Here is a 19,155-nt window from a genome sequence, read left to right on the forward strand (position 1 = left end):
GAGGTGTCAGAGAAACAGGCATTTTGCTCAGGAGGAAACAATATCAAATTACAAACTTTACCCTCCCATCCCGCTCCACAGCCTAAGGCGAGTCCACACAATATAGCATAAAGCGCTGATTTGCACTCGCTTCATCCCATAGCACTTTCAACTGGACGGTGCTCATTTTACTATGGTTTTTCCTTTAACAGTGGTTTTGAGACAGGAAGCTGCAAGCGCATGTTTGTTAATTCCCCTCTGTCCCTCAAGTTTGGGGCTATTCTTCAAATCCTATCTCAGAGCTGCCTTTCTGTTATCTCCTACTAGCAGATTTACCTGGTGATGCTTGGGTCCTTAATTCATTTTCATTGCTCTGGGGCAGGACTGGTGATGTGGGGTTTAGTAGACAGGCTACCCCAGGGAGGGAGGAAAACCCCAGCCCTCTTTCACTGCAGCAGCTTGGGGCCAGGTGAGAAGAGCCTCTCCGTGGCAGCTGCAGCTCCAGCAGGCACAGTTGGGGGAGAGGTGCATGTCCTACAGCTGTGGCAGGTCCTGGTTCATCTGCCCCCTGCGTGCTCCAGTCAGATTGAGGAATGGAGCAAACTGTGCACTGTTCCCTCACACCCTGGTTAAGGGAACTGCCAGCAATGTACCCATGCAAATGGGGGTGGGTGCAACCTTTAAAATATGTTTTTCCCAAGGAAAAGACCACACTGGGATTTACATGTATCTTCTGCTCTGCTATCTAAGGTGTTTTCTTCTTTAAAGGGAACCTGAGAGGTTGGAGGCCTGGGGCTGGGGCAGTTTCCAATTGAGGGGGAGGGGTACGTCCTCAGCCAGCCCCTTTCACCTGTCTGGTGATTCTGTTCCTTTTATATGTGGTTTTACGCATCCCTGGGTGAATGGGGGGGGGGGCTTCAGACCCCTCCCCCCCGCACAACCAAATCCTTCCCTTGTTTAAGTTATGATAAGAGGATGCTGCATACCAAATTTGGTGGCCCTAGATATTAGAGTACTCGAACAAACAGATGGACAGACAGACAGACTCGCTCTCTTGCTCACTCACTCACAAAGTCCCTCGGTTATATAGTAGAAGATATGTAGGATAATTGTAAACATGACTCTTATCTTCCGGGAAAGGTTAACAACCAGCAAGTCTAATGCCTTCACTCCTGGCAGAATCTTTGTAATTCAGTCCTCATTGAAACAGATGGACAATTGCACCAAATAAATAAAGATATTAGTGTAAATATCACTGAACTAATTGATGTTCCTCTGAACCAAAAGAAGGAAAACAAGATACTTACATGTTGTTAACAGCTGCGCGTATAATTTATTGCTTTAATGACTTTTTATACTAAATCAGTATCATGGGCACAAAGATTCCAGGATCTAATTTATTTTCTTGATCAGTGGAGCTGAATGCAATGATGACACACACTGCTTGCTGTATAGTAAATCACACTACTACAGCAATAAAATGCAGGCACCTTTTAAAATATGCTTTTTCACAAGGAAAAGACCACGCTGGGATTTTCATTTCTCATCTGCTCTGTTATCTAAGGGGTTTTCTTCTTTAAGCACTGTCTGAAATACTTCTCGCTTATGTTAAAGAGAGAGGCACAGTTTCTACACTCTGTTACTCTGATATAAATACTGAGCAACTCTAGGGAGACCCGTGGGATTCCTGCAGATTTACAATGGTGTAGCCAAGAGCAACATTGGCTCTTTGAGAGTGAATATTGTCATTCAGGCTACAATACTAAGTATGATTCTCCTGCCTACAGCAAATAAAAGGCATAGCACATCGCACCGTTTGGTTAAAAGCAAAGGGCCCAATTCTCATCTCATGTGCACTGATTTCCCAGTAGGGTAAAGTCTTTCAGCCAGCCTAAAGATGAAATGGCTATGTAGCAATATTTATGAAAGATGCTTTGTCTCTGGATCCTGGGAGCCTTTAATACAGCGGTTCCCAACATTTAGTGGAAAGTGCCTCACGAGGGTGTGTTTTGTCTGCAGTCATACATTGTGATTGAGGCTCAAGGTGACATACCCGAACCAGCTTAAATCTAGCTAGCTTCGGACTCAGAGTAGCTAAGCCATGGCAGACTCTAGAGTAGCTAAGCTGCAATATGGACTGAACAAACCTACCTGGAAGTCTGGGTAATAACCTGCAGGGTGTGCCTACCCTGATACAGCTTTATCTGGAAACCTGAGCAAGCTGGATTAAAGAAAGGTTACAGTGTAGCCCTACCTACCTTCAATTCATTAAATGAAGATAACTAAATGAAGATCTCCTTTCCATGATCTTCCGGCAGGAAGCAATTTCAATTACTCCCTACCCTGCCACCTGCTGCTTTCTCCCATTCTTGCCTTAACTCAGGCTGGCTACGTCTACACTGGCCCCTTTTCCGAAAGGGGCATGCTAATTTTCAACTTCAGAATAGGGAAATCCGCGGGGGATTTAAATATCCCCCACGGGATTTAAATAAAGATGTCCGCCGCTTTTTTCCGGCTTGGGGAAAAGCCGGACAAAAGCGTCTAGACTGGCCCGATCCTCCGGAATAAAGCCCTTTTCCGGAGGATCTCTTATTCCTACTTTGAAGTAGAGCTAGAAATACTTTGAAGTAGGAATAAGAGATCCTCCGGAATAGGGCTTTATTCCGGAGGATCGGGCCAGTCTAGACGCTTTTGTCCGGCTTTTCCCCAAGCCGGAAAAAAGCGGCGGACATCTTTATTTAAATCCCGCGGGGGATATTTAAATCCCCCGCGGATTTCCCTATTCTGAAGTTGAAAATTAGCATGCCCCTTTCAGAAAAGGGGCCAGTGTAGACGTAGCGGCTATGTCTACACTACAGGGGTTTTCCAGGATATCCTGGAAAAACTCCGCTGCTTCCAGGGAATGCGTCTGCTCTTCCGTTTTTTTTTTTTTTTTTGAAGAGCAGACACGCTCTCTGGAAAGCCCTGTCTTTCTCCTCCCACGAGGAAGAAGGGCTCTTCTGAAAGAGGAGGCTTTTCCAAAATTTGGTCCAGTGTAGATAGTTTTTATGGAAGAGGCTTTTCTGAAATTTGGCCTATTGGAAAAAGGTACGCAAACTGCAGAGCCTTTTCCGATAGATCAGTGTAGTGTAGATATAGTCTCATCCATCTTGATGTATTGCTGCGATCTGTCTCTCATTTAAGTGCCACCCTCTAACCTGCATTCCATCTTATGTTGAGCATGGGACCTGAAATGAGCAAAACTCCACGCTTGTTTACAGAACACACACTGGAATGGAAAATGTGAAAGAATTCATTATTAAAGGCCAGAGTTTGCCAGCTCTGTAGCTGGTCACAAAGTTTGAAAAATGTACATGGATATTTTGGGGGTTGATTTGTTACTGGAAAAAAAAGTCAAGTATTCTATGATAAAGCTCATTAAAAATTCGAATAAAAAAATTAAACCAGATTGATCCCAAGATCAGTAATTATGTATACTGTAAGATCTTTGGAGCAGGGACTGCTTTGTGTTGAGTTTGCAGCTCATCTAGCACAATGGTCCAAGACTTCACCTTGATACAACTAGTAAATAATAGTTCATATGAGGTTTGCAGTAGCACTTGTTTCTGCAGCCTGGTCCACACTGTAGCATAAGGTTGAGTTAAGATATGCAACTCCAGCTACAGTAATTAAACAGCTGGAATCGATGTATCTTAAATGACATTTCCATGCCATCCTCACAGTGAGAGGCCAATGAGAACAAATGCTTCCGTCGGCTTACCTTACTCCTTGTGAGAAGCGGGAGTACTTGGGCTGACAGGGGTGTCTTCTAAGTTTGATTTAGCGAGTCTATACTAGACCTACTAAATCGAACCCTGGAAGATGGACTGTGGCAGCATTGATCTTCCATGTAGTGCAAGATGTGCTCTGGCTGAGCTAGAAATACTACGAGAACAGCTTTTTTTTTTTTTCCTTCCAGTTGTGCTTTTGAGTTAGCAGGATAGAAATCAGCAATTTTAGTTTGGGGAAAAGGGACATTTTAATAGATCTAGGCCACAGTTAGTCTGTCCCCTCTGGTGACAGAAGGGGTGAGCTGGACAAAATCAAATGCATAGCAAACATGTCCAATTTTAACACTAAGAAAATGAAAACACTGAATCCAAACAACATGCAACTTTCTTCACCCTATGACTCCTTCCAAAAATCCAAATCTCTAAGCACTGAATCATTCAAGTTTTAAAACATTTATGTATTTCAAATACCCACTGAGTATTACAGCTCCGTCTCTGCTGTTCCAATCCAGACATCAAAAGCCTTCTCCTATCTTTTTTCATGTGTTTTTCTTCCCTTCTCTTCCAAATCAATGATAGATACATAAAATTGCTAGTGGATGAAGTGCTGACTCAAGTAATCAGTGATAACTCTCTTTCTCCTGACAGATAACACGCTGCACTATATTGCACAGCCATTTTCCCACTGGTAATGTGCAATTCTAATTCTAAAAGTGTTTGAACATAATGTTTCCATGCTACAGACTAATCTTTTACCTCTGTTTTCTTCGAAGACTGAATTCTCACATAACAGGCTCTGTATTCTTTTAGAAAAAGTAACTACTCTTTAGCACTCTTTTAGGGTATGTCTACATTACAGAGTTTTGTTGGAAAAATGGCCATTTTTCCAGCAAAGCTCGAGGAACATCCACACTGCAATCATGTTCTTCCACAAGAAAATTGAAAGAACAGAGGGGTTTTTCCGGCAAAAAAGAGCTCTTTCACAAAAAGGCGTGTGTGGACGGGGAAGAGGGAGTTCTTACGGAAGAAGAGGAAAAAGCACCAGTGCCCTGGTGGCCACTCCATCCATAGCAATCACAGCTTACATGAGAGAGAGTGTCCATTCAGTCTGGACACTCTTTAAAAAAGCCTATCGCTTTTTTGATGCCCTTTTGCAGTATGGACGGTTTCTTTCAGAAGAAGTTTTTGCAGAAGATCTCTTCTGAAAAAAGCTTCTTCCAAAAGAAGCCTGTGGTCTAGACATAGCCTTAGAGAACTTTTAACTCACAGCCTTCCTTTTGCTCTTATTGCCACAAATCACAATACAACATGGTATGTCTAGCTCATTTCTCATTGCCACCAGTTATATTCAGAATTCTCCATACCATTTTTCTGTTGTAACCAACATGTTATCATTGTTTTGTTAGTTGACACATATAGGGTGACACATTCTGTATGAATCATGTGTTCTAATGATATAAGCTCTCATTATGTGCTAGAACCCAGCATAAAGCTGCCAATTCAGTGCAACAGCAGTAATTTAGGCAGGATGGTCAAATGGTTAGGGGCCAAGGATTTGAGAGAATTGAGTGCAATTCTCTTCTCTATCATAGATCTTGTCAGTGACCTTCGGCATGCCTCTTTGTCTGTGTGCCTCAGTTTCCCATCTGTGAAATGGCAATAATAAGACTTTTTAAATTAATAGGGCAACTGTCAGGTGCTCAGATACTTTGGTGATGAGGGATGCATAAGTACCTTAGTTGGGTACCCTGGACAGTCAGAAGATGGAAGTGACTCTGTGAGGAAAGGAAAGTGAACAACAAGGAATCCCTGACCTTTATTTTCAAAGATGACATGTGAATTTGATTGCCTTGGTTTTTGCATGCCCACTTTGAGATATGTTAACAGAACCTGATTCTGGAAGACAGCATGCTCAGCATTTTCTGAAAAATCAGACCCACTTTTAGGCATCTCAAAGCAGGTACCCAAAACCATGAGTCGCTTTTGAAAATCTTGACCAGAAATTCCTGTTGGTAAACCCGAGAGACAGCCAACCCCAAGCAGGAAGACTCAGCTGTTTCTGGCATATTATTGTTATGAGTTAGTAGTAAAGGATGTGTGTTCAGGCCCTAACTCAGGGTCTTTGTGTTCTATTAAGGAAGTAACTCGGGCTATTCATCATGCTTTACAGAAAAGACAGACTGACCCTGCCTTGAGAGCCTACCGTTCACAAATAGAAAAACACAGGAAACAAGGACAGCAAATAAGGGCAAGGAAAAAGCAGCAATACAACAGCAGCAAATAAAGGACATGAAAAACATATTAGAGCGACAAGGTAGGTGAGGCAATATCTTTTATTTATTTTATCGTTTAGTCCGTTGGTGAGAGCGACAAGCTTTTGAGCCACAGAGTCAGGTCTAGGAAAGGCAATCCCAGTGTCACAGAAATTCAAGGTGGAACAGATTGTTTAGCATAAGTAATTAGCATATATTCTAAGAGTATGTGTATACACTTCAATGAAAAACCCGCAGATGATCCATGACAGCTGACTCAGGCTTGAGGATCTTGGACTATGGGGATGTTTCATTATGGCGTGGGAAAGCCAACACAGACAGATGCAGAAGAGCACATGTTTCGTACAGAGACATTTCTAAGGTGAAGATTTACGAATAGAGATGCTGTGTCCTAGCAAGGAGGAGAGGATGGAAAACAGCAAGGATAGGAGCAGAAACATCCAAATGAAAAAGAGTCCCCATGCAATGTCATGTCATGTCATGGCAGACAGCTAAAAGGTCACACATTTTTAAAATACTCATATACCAATGCCAGAAGTCTAAACTACAGCATGGATGAATTAGAGTACCTTTCATTAAATGAGGATATTGATATAACAGGCATCACAGAAACTCAGTGGAATGAGGGGAATCCATGGGACAAAGTAATACCAGGGTACACAATATATCAGAAGGATAGAACAGGTAATTTTGGTGGGGGAATGAAAGAAAGCATAGACTCAAATGGAAGTAGAAATCTTAAATGAAACAAACTGCACCTAGAATCTCTATGGATAGTAATTCCATACGCTAATAATTTGATTATAACAGTAGAAATATATATTGGGAAACCCCTGAGATGCAACTACCCAAGTTGCGACCGCTGGCACTTACAACCATTTTTGTACGTGCAGAAGGGGCCGAAGCCCCCCGGCTTATATCCTCAGCCTGCATTTACGACGGCTCACAATGCCTATCATAAATGAAGTTTCGAGTTACAACACCCCCAACTTGTGATGCTTCCCCAGGAACCGATCACGTCTTAAGTTGAGGCTGCCTGTACTGACCACCTAACCAGAATGGTGATAGTGACTATTAAATCTTCAGAGAGATTGGAATAAGAAAACCCAGTAACAATGCGGGGGGAGGGGTTCACTTCTCTCCATATTGACTGGGTACATGTCACTTGAGGACAGGATGCAGAGATAAGTTTCTTGACACTTTAAATGACTGCTTCTTGGAATGGCTGGTCTTAGATACCACAAGAGAAGAGTCAATTCTTGATTTAGTCCTAAGTAGAGCACAGGATCTGGTCTAAAAGGTGACTATAGCCAGACAGCTTGGTAACAGTGCCCATAATATAACTGTGGCAGAAAAAACACCACAGTACCCAAACACTCCAATATTTAATTTCATAAGAGAACTACACAAAAATGAGAGAGTTCATTAAACAGAAATTAGAAGATACAGTTCCAAAAGTGAAACCTCTGCAAGCTGCATGGAAACTTTTCAGTCACCATAATGGAGCTTAAATGTGCACTCCCTCAATTATAAAATCATGACAGCTGTGCAGAAAATAAATATGGAAGTGCTATTCCCTCTTCACAACACAAGAACTAAGGGTCACTAATTAAATTAATAGGTTAGCAGGTTTAAAACAAACAAAAGGAAGTATTTCTTCACTTAATGCAGTCAACCTGTGGAAATCTTTTCCAGAGGATGTTGTGAAGGCCAACATTATAATAGGTTTCGAAAAAGAACTAGATACATTCATGGAGGTTAGGGCCATCAATGGCTATTAGCAGGGCTCGCCAAACCCTGGCAAGCCCTGCTCGCCAGCTGCGCTGTCCAGCGATCTGCGCATGCGCAGATTGCCCAAACCTGGCTCTTCCGGGTTACAGTCTACTCGCCACGGACGAGTAGATTGTATAATTTGTCGAGCTCTGGCTATTAGTCAGAATGGGCATGAATGGTGTCCCCAGCCTCTGTTTGCCTGAAGCTGGGAGTAGGAAACGAAATGGATCATTTGATGATTCCCTGTTCTGTTCATTCCCTCTGGGGCACCAGGCATTGGCCACTGTTGACAGGATACTGGGCTAGAGGGAGCTTTAGTCTGACCCAGTATGTCCGTTCTTATGTTTTTATGTGACTTCTGGGCTTGGGCTGGAGCTCACATTCTGAGATCAGCTGGGAGGATCCCAGAGGTTGGGCTTCAGCATAGTCTATACTGCAATGAACCAGCCCTGCAATCTGAGTCAGCTGGCATGGGCCATCCATGGGCGCTTAGCTGCAGTGTAGACATACCTATAGAGACCATTCAAGGTAGAATGGCCCATTAACACCTCTGCAGTCAGAGGACAAAAAGAGGAGCCTAGTGAGTTATAGTCTCTTGTAATAAGCCATAAATCTATTGCCTGTTCAGTCCATGATTTTTAGTGTCTATGGGTATGTCTACACTACCCTCCTAGTTCGAACTAGGAGGGTAATGTAGGCATACCGCACTTGCAAATGAAGCCCGGGATTTGAATTTCCCAGGCTTCATTTGCATAAACTGGGCGCCGCCATTTTTAAATCCCGGCTCGTTCGAACCCCGTGCCGCGCGGCTACACGCAGCACAAACTAGGTAGTTCGGACTAGGAAGCCTTGTCTATAAGGGCTCACTGTTGACTCATATCCAGCTTCTCATCCACTGTAATCCTCAGGTCCTTTTCTGCAGAACTGCTACTTAGCCATTCGGTCCCCAGCCTGTAACAATGCTTGGGATTCTTCCGTCCCAAGTGCAGGACTTTACACTTGTCTTTGCTGAACCTCATCAGATTTCTTTTGGCCCAATCCTCTAATCTGTCCAGGTCACTCTAGACCCTATCCCTGCCCTCCAGCATATCTACCTCTCCCCCTAGCTTAGTGTCATCTGAAAACTTGCTGAGGGTGCAATCCATCCCCTCATCCAGGTCATTAATAAAGATGTTGAACAAAACCAGTCCAAGATCAGATCCCTGGGGCACTCCGTGATGTTTTGTCTTTTATCATTTTCCTGTGTGAGTTTATTTGAGATTTTGGTGCATGTCTGGTTTCACATCCATAGACCTTACTGGGGTATTTAATGCACTGTATGGGGCACACCACCTGTTCTGCTATGACTCTTGGATCTCGAATGGTGTGTTGTTGGGGGTATTGGTTACTGTAGCAGTGGAGCGATGTCTATGGGTTTTGCACGTATTTTTCTGGCAGAATCTGACACCCCTTACATTTGACATGTCCTGGTCTGTGGGGATCTTACTTCTGTTGATGAACTTGGGAAGGTTGGGAGGGGAGGGGTGTTGTTTGATGGCTAAACAAGTGGGGGGTTCAGGGACTGACTATTCTGCATACATGGAAAACATATGTTGTTTATGAAACTTGCAAGCTCACATAGGCCATGGAAATGGGGTGGGGAGGAAATCTACCCAGGGCTTAACCACTTTTTGTCTGGGGCGGACATGAGTGTCACTTTGACCCTTTGCACCAGGTCAAACCACCTCTCATTCAAATTGGGGTGTGGGTGGATATAGGGACTAATAGGCCAGCAAGTCGGACTGCTTGGGTGACAGGTACTTGGAAGGGGAAGAGGAAAGTCATGCAAGTAGGCAGTTCTGTGGTTTCTCCACTTTAAATAGTGCTTCCCCTCCCCTGGGTCAGAGAACCATATCAGGGACTAAAGGATGACAGGATATGGAGCACATATCTAGCAGCAGTCAGTGGCGGAAGGTGAAAAAGTATGATATGTCAGGAACATGGTAGTAGCATTTAATTTGATTGTTGTATGGGGTTTTCTTGCAAGAAATGTTTGCTTATTTTATTTTACCACAAGGAGAAAAGAACACAGACACTTTGCAGGTTCAGATAAAAGGATCATGAACATTAAAATGGCAAGAACTTCAATGTTGTCTGATTTATGCTAGCAGTTTTTCCCCCCTTTTCCTGTTTTTAATCAGGACATTTTGGATAGGAGTTAGTGGAAAACAACAGATACAACCAGACAGTATTTTTCCAAGCTTGATTCTTATCTTTGCTACAATGGGTGCATTTCTTGCTCTTTATCTCAGCTTGATTTTTTCTCAGCCTCTAGCTCCCTCACAATTCATTTCCACAAATGTGATTATTTTCATTTTCTGCTTCATATAATGAGTCATGTCTTTGTTTCGAGAGCTCTACCTCTTGATCCCTTCTGGGCTCAAATGCATGAAATTTGATACATTAGCTATTCTATTCCATTACATTAATTAGGGATGAAGCTCATTTTCAGAGAAATGGCTTGAACCTCACAAAGTATTTATTAAAATCACTGCTTTCTAAATAATTATTGCAGATCCTCTCAATCAAAAATCCAATACCCAGGAGAAATGGTATATTGGAGAAAAGAACAAAAGTCAAACTGATAGGCTACGTCTACACTGGCCCCTTTTCCGGAAGGGGCATGTAAATTTCAGCAGTCGTCGTAGGGAAATCCGCGGGGGATTTAAATATCCCCCGCGGCATTTAAATAAAAATGTCCGCCGCTTTTTTCCGGCTTTTAAAAATGCCGGAAAAGAGCGTCTACACTTGCCCCGATCCTCCGGAAAAAGTGCCCTTTTCCGGAGGCTCTTATTCCTACTTCAAAGTAGGAATAAGAGCCTCCGGAAAAGGGCACTTTTTCCGGAGGATCGGGGCCAGTCTAGACGCTCTTTTCCGGCTTTTTTAAAAGCCGGAAAAAAGCGGCGGACATTTTTATTTAAATGCCGCGGGGGATATTTAAATCCCCCGCGGATTTCCCTACGACGACTAGTGAAATTTACATGCCCCTTCCGGAAAAGGGGCCAGTGTAGACGTAGCCATACTGTTGAACAGCAACAATTACTTTAGAGAGGTGGGGTTTGGTTGAGTTCCTAATGGGAGATGTTTTCAAGAGATCAGAGGTATTGTCATAGGGAATATCCTATTCAGTTTCCTGACTAGGACTTTGGAACAATTAAAGAGACCGTGCCTCACAGAATCTACTCTGAGTTTTAAACTGTTCCCAAAGTGTTGTGAGACACAGAGCCGTCCTGCACAGAGGGCGAATTGGGTGCTTTCGGTGACCCCACAGTGGCTGTCCTTTTATGGACGTGAAGGACTGGGGAAGCAAGGGGGCCTGGTGCAGTGGCCACACCAGGGGTTGCCTCCTTGCCCCACTCACCTCTTGGGCAGCGTCAGCATGAACTGCCTTGCAGCCTGCTTTGCCCTGCCATGTTGCCCTCTTCCAGCCCATTGCGTGCAGCTTCCCCGCGCTGGGACAGAATTGTAGGAGTTTAGTTGCCATGGCTATGAAAACGCATATAGTGGAGACATGGCTAATGAAGCTCATGGAACCTAATCCAAAACTCACTGAAATCAATGAGAGTCTTGCCTTTGATGTGAGTGGCTTAAAATTGATAGTTGAAAACTCCCTGTGATTTTTAACGAAGCCAGGATTTCATCTTGTGTATGTCTCAGGCAGAGTGCCTTAGGGTACGTCTAGACTACCGCGTTTTGTCGACGGAAGTTTCCATCGACAATTTGCGTCCAGACACATGGAGTTCTGTCGACAAAGCAAGCCGCTTTGTCGACAGAACTCCGTAGTCTGGACGCAGTGTTACAGGCAATAACACCTTCTGTCGACAGAGTTCTGTCGACAGAAAGTGTTATGCCTCGTAAAATGAGGTATACCAGCGTCGACAAAACCGCGGAGTTCTGTCGACGTTATGTCGACAGAACTCCACGGTAGTGTAGACGCTGGTATTGTTTTGTCGACAAAAGTCCACTTTTGTCGGCAAAACTAGGTAGTCTAGACACACCCTTAGTTCAAGAAGCTCCCCAAAGAAATGAGACATAATATTAGTGTTGATAATGTGGAGGTATATCCTCTGGGGCATTACAATTGCCCTTTTGGTGAAGAGGGGCCACTAAGACCCACCGCCTTTCAAATCAGTGACAAAACTCCAATGAACTATAGTGGTGCAGAATCAAGTTTCAATATATGCAATGAGAGGGATTTTTACTGAACAATTCATGTTTTAATGTCAATCACAAGGAGACAGAAGCAGCCACTGGGCAGCAAATGGATATAGGGGGAATCAATTAAACCTATACAGAGATGTACTAGTTCTTAGGATATGCAGTACCTGTCTTATGCGTTGAGCACAGCAGCAAAGAACAGATGTCTAAAAAGGCCTGGTGCCTGAGTCAGAGTCTTTTCCTGAACCTGTCATCTCTCCTGACATCAGGATTTCTCAAGGCCAAGTTTTGAATCAGTATTTAGTAACTCTGCATGGGAAGACAGAACAAAGCTCCTTCCAGTTATTCCTGTAAAATGTTTTAGACCTTGGTCCTCACTATTAAAACTTGGAGCAATCCCACTGTACATGAACTTGTCAACAGATCTGCAGGCTTTCCAGTGTTGATCTGCGAAGAAGATCCACTTCCTCACCTCTGATTGCAGACTATCCACAGGCAGTGGTACTGATGGGGGCTGAATGTGTGTGTGTGTGTGTGTGTGGAGGGGGGGGCTGCATAGCAGGTGCACATCCACAATGCAGACCCCCAGGGAAGCATGCTGGGGAGGGGAACTGGGAGCTAGGATAGGGGATCCACCACAATATGGGTGTTTTATCCTCCCCCTCATTAAAGGGAAATAATATTTGGGTTACAGAAGCTATTTCAGCCATATACATGGAGGCGTCTCTCCCTTACAGTAGTGTAAGTTGGGAATAACAGCACCGACATAAAAGAAAATGCACTGAGAAGGTAATCACCCAAGAAGTTTAGATAAACTTTGACTAGGCATCCATACTCCTAGGTACTTAATCAGAATTGAATGCTAAGCCAAGATGTTCTCCTGTCTGTAGTTCCTGGTACATATCTTTATGACCGGCACTTTCTTTGGCCCCTCGCAAATAAGAATCATGTGTCTTCTCTCCCATTTCTTTTATTATTCTTTTCTTCCTAGATAGCAATGATAGACATATTTATTCAGAATGCCTAATAGGCGAATGCATTCCCGCATGTGTGCTAATGTGTTTTCTGTCATGGTGTTCATTATTACTTCAGACTTTAATAATGTTCTCAGCTTGATATGGTTAAGAATAATGAAGCATTTATTCTCTTCAAACAGCTAATTAAAAGGCTCCGTTTTATTTCCGTGAGGTGTGTTGATGACTTAATTATAGCCATCCTATTCAAAACACTTCTATTTTTTGGTGTCCCTCTATAACTGTGCAGTGTCTGTTCTTTTCATTTTCTCCATAACAGTATGTATTACAGCATGGCAGCGGAGAACAATTTAGTGTAAGTCAGAAGAACATCATTTATGCAAGCAAGCTGTGATGGCATGATGTGTAATTATTATTGCAAAGCTTAGATTGAAAGCCATATGGAACAGAGTGAGACTCTGAGAGAGAGAGAGAATAAAATGGGGCCCAGATTGGGGCCATAAGAACATAAGAACGGCCATACAGGGTCAGACCAAAGGTCCATCCAGCCCAGTATCCAATGGTGGCTGATACCGGATGCCCCAGAGGGTGGGATCACAGCAGATAATCCTCACGTGATCCCTCCCTTGTCAGCCATTTCCAGTCAAACAGAGGCCAGGGGCACCATTTCTACCCAGGTAATTTGTAACTTAAACACAAACAATAAATAATGGAGGATAGATTAGAAGTAGCTAAAGGTCCACACAGTGTCTGTTTCTTCATAGAGTTGAAGTCTGTGATGCTGTGTGAAAGGGAAGAAAACTTATCATACTAATATTGTCACCATTGCTACAAAATCTCAATACATCTTGTACAAGGTATGTCATCTAAGGTATCAATGGGAAAGTTACAATCTGTTAAGTATTATTATCCTTTTTAAATCCATGCATCATAATTACAGATGAAGTTATGAATAGTTCCTATGTGTTTGTATCTCAAATATGTTGCTTTATTGCATCACATGTTGCTTTATTACATGACAGATTTTCACCAAGACTTAGCCAGCCTGTTTGACGGCCCATTAAGGACAATCAGCTCACCCAGTGAGCCACTCCTGGAGACATTTCAGAGAATGCTGATACAATAGCTACACCATGATTCAGCAAGGCATGTAAGGGCATGTGCTACAGACATGTGCTAAGATTCCATCCTTTGCCAGTAACTTTCCATGCACGGGGGCTGAAAGTATAAAAGGACATTTTTATACTTCACTTCTTTGTCTTCCATCTTGTCCTCAACTTTGGACTATGATTTTCTAAAAAAGGGAAGCTTTGAATAAAGGGTTGATGACCCGCAATCTGTTTGGGTGATTCAAAAAGATTTTTAGCAAGCTAGTAGACTTACTATCACTATAGTGAACCTAGTCCATAGACTCTGAAATCACTGTAATGAATATGCTTCCTTTAACCATTTAACTGTTCTCTATTTTTATTAATAAATCTTTAGCTATAGTTTTGATAAAGGAATTGGCTGCACTGTCATGTTTAGTTAGATCTAAAGTATACACATTGACCCGGGGGAATGGTTTATCTTTTGGGATTAGAAAAACCTAATGTCTGATTAATCTGGCTTTCAGTAACTTCTCATTGTACAGAGCAGATGTCTGTGTAGCAAGAGAGGTTGGATTGCTGGAGGAAACTGTTTGCTTTTTGTTAACTACATAGTGATACAAGGACTCATTTTGTTACTAGTTCAGTGATCTTAGCTGGGATCCTTCTTCCAGATAATGATATGGTATCCTCTTGCACTGAGTACACTCCTGTAGGGGAGAAGATCCCAGTTTTTAGGAAGAGATGGGTAAAAGTAAGGGGGAATTTGATTACTGTAAATATAGATAGCTGTGTTTGTGATGACCAGGTGAACCTCATGGTGAATTACCTGCTGGGTATGAAGTTTGTAGAGACATCTAGACAGATGTATGTACTGGGGAGGAGCCAGTGATCATGGTACACATAGATAACAGTGACACAGGGAAAGATAGAAGAGAAGTCCTGGATGCTAAATTCTGGAAGCTAAATAAGAAATTACGGTCCAGATTCTCCATGCTAGCATTCTCTGGAAAGCTTCCAGTTTCATATCCTGGGCCAGTTAGATATGCAGACCTGCAGGGACTCAGCGAAAGGAATGAGATGATGGTGTCTGGACGAGAGATTTAGGTTTATTAGAAAATGGGGAACCTTCTGGGAAAGGAGGAGCTTATTCAGAAAGGATGGGCTCCACCTAAACCAAAATGGAAACAGAGTGTTGGCATGTAAAATTAAAAAGGTTGTATAGAAGTTTCTAGACTAAGGGCTGGGGGAAGCTGATGGATACAGAGGAGCACATGAATCAGGCAGATACCCCATAAGAGAGGACTTATTCAAGGGGACTCTATACCCTAGTAAACATGAGAAGATAGAATTTGATAATGTAAAAAGGTAGGAACTGATGAGAAACAGTCAAATGAAAAAAAAGTTCCATTCTGTGACATCATATGAAGGCAGACAGCTGAGTATTGGCAAATTTTATAAGATTTTTTTGTAGAAATTCGAGAAGTTTAAATACTAAGATGGGTGAATTTGAGTGTCTGGAATTAAATGAGGATATTGATATAACGTACATCACAGAAACTTGGTCAAATAATGATAATCAATGAAATATAGTAGTACCAGATTACCAAATATATAGGAATGACATGTTACCACAGGACAGGTTGCAGAGATAAATTTTCTAGATACCATTAATGATTGTGTCTTGGAGTAACTTGTCCTGGAACTAACAAGAGGAGAGACAATTCTTGATTTAGTACTAAGTGGGGCATGGGAGCTGGTCCAAGAGGTGAGTATAGTGGAACTGCTTAGTAATAGCAACCAAAATTTAATTAAGTGTAACATACTTGTATGGTAGAAAATGCAAAAGAAACATACCAAAGTAGCGTTTAACTTCAAAGAGAAAAACTACAAAAAATAAGGAGACTAGTTAAATGGAAATTAAAAGGAATAGTCACAAGAGTAAAATGCCTGGAAGCATCATGGAAACTCAACCCCTCCCCCCGCCCACCATAATAGAGGCTCAAACTATATGCATACCTGACATAACAAACAAACAAGCAAACGAGAAAAAGGCCACTATGGCTAAACAAAGAGTAAAACAGGTGGTTAGAGACAAAAAGACATAATTTAAAATTAGGAAGTTAAATCCTACTGAGGAAAATAGAAAGGAAAATAAACTCTGGCAAGTCCAATGTATAAGTGATCCCAAAGGCATGTCCTCAGGGGCTGGGATCCAATGGGGAGGGGAAAAGGCAGGATGATGGCAGGAAGGGACGAGGCTTAGAGAACGGTAACGGACAGCTCCCTTCCTCCACAGCCCACGGGCACTCCCAGGCTGTATTGTGCAATTGCTTCAGCTGGGGATGACCCATGGGGTTGGAGTTTGAGACCTCTGCTGTAAAGAATGTTAGGGAGATTTTTACCCTTGAACCATTTTTTAAATGACAAATATGAAGGGTCAGAAAAGGGATTTTGGAACAAATTGAGAAATTAATCAGTAACAAGTTACCAGGACCAGATGGCATTCACCCAAGGGTTTTGAAGGAACTCACATGTGAAAAAAAGCAAAATGATTAACAGTCACATGTAATTTTATGCTTAAATCAGCCTCTGTAACAGAAGGTTCATGAATAGCTAATATGATGCTGATTTATTTTTTAAAAAAGGTACCAGTCTCAATCCTGGCAATTTCAGGCTCATAAACGTCAGTTTAGTACCAGACACACTGGTTGTAACTATAGTAAAAACCAGAATTCTAAGACACAGATGAATTCAATATGGTCAGGAAAAATCAACACAGCTTTCAGAAAGGAAAATCATGCCTCACCAATCTACTAAAATCCTTAATGGATGTCAAGTAAGTGGATAAGGGTGATCCAGTGGATATAACGTACTTGGTCTTTCAGAAAGCCTTTGAAAAGATCTCTCACCAAAGATTAAGCAGTCCTAGGATAATAGAAAAGATCCTCTCATAGATCAGGCTACCAGTGAGTGGGATAAGGATGGGGGTCCAGGATTTGGGCAGGAGGTGGGACACAGCAGGGGTTGAGGGTACAAGGTCTGGGTGGGAGATAGGGTGCAGAAGCAGGCTGGGAGTAGGCTGTCTGGCCAGCGGAGAGAGAACAAGAGCAATGAAAGGGATAACAAGTGGAGTTCCGCAAGGGTCTGTTTTGGGACCCGTACTGTTCAATATCTTCATCAATGATGTAGATATTGGGATAGAGAGTACGCTTATTAAGTTTGCAGATGATACCAAACTGGGTGGGGTTGCAACTTCTTTGGAGGATAGGGACATAATTCAAAATGACCTTAGCAAGTTAGAGAAATGGTCAGAGGTAAACAGGATGAGGTTTAATAAAGAGAAATGCAAAGTGCTCCACTTAGGAAGGAACAATCAGTTCCATACATACAAGATGGGAAGCGACCGTCTAGGAAGGAGCATGGCGGAAAGGGATCTAGGGGTCATAGTGGACCACAAGTTGAATATGAGTCAACAGTGTGATGCTGTTGCAAAAAAAGCAAATATGATTTTAGGTTGTATCAACAGGTGTGTTGTAAGCAAAACTCGTGAAGTCATTCTGCCGCTCTACTCTGCACTAGTTAGGCCTCAGCTGGAGTACTGTGTCCAGTTCTGGGCGCCACATTTCAAGAAAGATGTGGAGAAATTGGCAAGGGTACAGAGAAGAGCGACAAGAATGATTAAAGGTTTAGAGAACATGACCTATGAAGCCAGGCTTCATGAACTGGGCTTGTTTAGTTTGGAAAAAAGAAGATTAAGGGGGGACATGATAGCGGTTTTCAAATATCTAAAAGGGTGTCACAAGGAGGAAGGAGAAAATTTGTTCTTCTTGGTTTCTGAGGACAGGACAAGGAGTAATGGGCTTAAAGTGCAGCAGGGGAGGTTTAGATTGGACATTAGGAAAAAATTCCTAACTGTCAGGGTGATCAAATATTGGAATAAATTGCCAAGGGAGGTGGTGGAATCTCCCTCTCTGGAGATATTTAAGAACAGGTTAGATAGACATCTGTCAGGGATGGTGTAGATGGAGCGTGGTCCTGCCTTGAGGGCGGGGGGCTGGACTCGATGACCTCTTGAGGTCCCTTCCAGTCCTATTATTCTATGATTCTATGATTAGCGTGTTTAAAAAACAGGAAACAAGGTGAAGGAATAAATGGTCAGTTTTCACAGTGGAGAGAGGAAAATGGTGGGGGTCCCCCAAAGATTTGTACTGGAACCTGTGCTGTTCAGTATATTCATGAATGATCTGGAAAAGAGGGTACAGTGATATGGCAGAGTTTGCAAACGATAGAAAATACTCAAGATACTCAGGTTCAAAATACACTGTGAAAGCTGCTACAAAGGGATCATAGAATCATAGAACACTGGAACTGGAAGGGACCTTGAGAGGTCATTGAGTCCAGTCCCCTGCCCTCATGTCAGGGCCAAACACTGTCTAGATCATCCCTGACAGGTGTCTTTCTAACCTGCTCTTAATTATCTCCAGTGATGGAGATTCCATAAGCCCCCTAGGCAATTTATTCCAGTGTTTAACCACCCTGACAGGCAGGAAGTTTTTCCTGATGTCCAGCCTAAACCTCCCTTGCTGCAATTTAAGCCCATTGTTTCTTGACCTATCCCCAGAAGCCAAGGGGAACAATTTTTCTCCCTTCTCCCTGAAACACTCTTTTAGATACTTGAAAACTGCTACCATTTCCCTTCTCAGTCTTCTTGTTTCTAAACTAAACAAACCCAGTTCTTTCAGTCTTCCCTTATAGATCATGTTTTCTAGACCTTTAATCATTTTTGTTGCACTTCTCTGGACCTTCTCCAGTTTCTCCACATCTTTCTTGAAATGTGGTGCCCAGAACTGGACACAATACTCCAACTGAGGCCTAGTCAAGGACACACTGACCCTTCCTAAAGATAAGGTCAGTTTGACAGAGTGATAGACAGAGATGTTTTGATTGAACCAACAGGTAAGGTGTGGTAACTAACTACTTCAAAAGGATAATATGTAACTTATTTGTATCAGTATATAAAAGAGAGGTCTCAAATGGAACGTGTTTGTCCAGGCTGGGGGAGAATAGAAAGTCCTGCTATCCCCTGAAATTGCCCAGT

At 42.6% G+C, this 19,155-nt stretch overlaps 1 long non-coding RNA gene across 3 annotated transcripts in view; it reads left to right on the plus strand.

The window, feature by feature from the left end:
* LOC106732054 (uncharacterized) overlaps window positions 1-19,155 on the plus strand; it is a 260,586-nt gene that overhangs the window by 37,906 nt on the left and 203,525 nt on the right. For all 3 annotated transcript variants that reach the window (XR_012901199.1, XR_012901198.1, XR_012901200.1), the window contains exon 2: window positions 5,920-6,063. This is a non-coding gene — a long non-coding RNA (uncharacterized LOC106732054). The remainder of the gene's footprint in view (window positions 1-5,919; window positions 6,064-19,155) is intronic.

This window comes from Pelodiscus sinensis, chromosome 2 (genome assembly GCF_049634645.1).
Source record: "Pelodiscus sinensis isolate JC-2024 chromosome 2, ASM4963464v1, whole genome shotgun sequence".
NCBI lineage: Eukaryota > Metazoa > Chordata > Testudines > Trionychidae > Pelodiscus > Pelodiscus sinensis.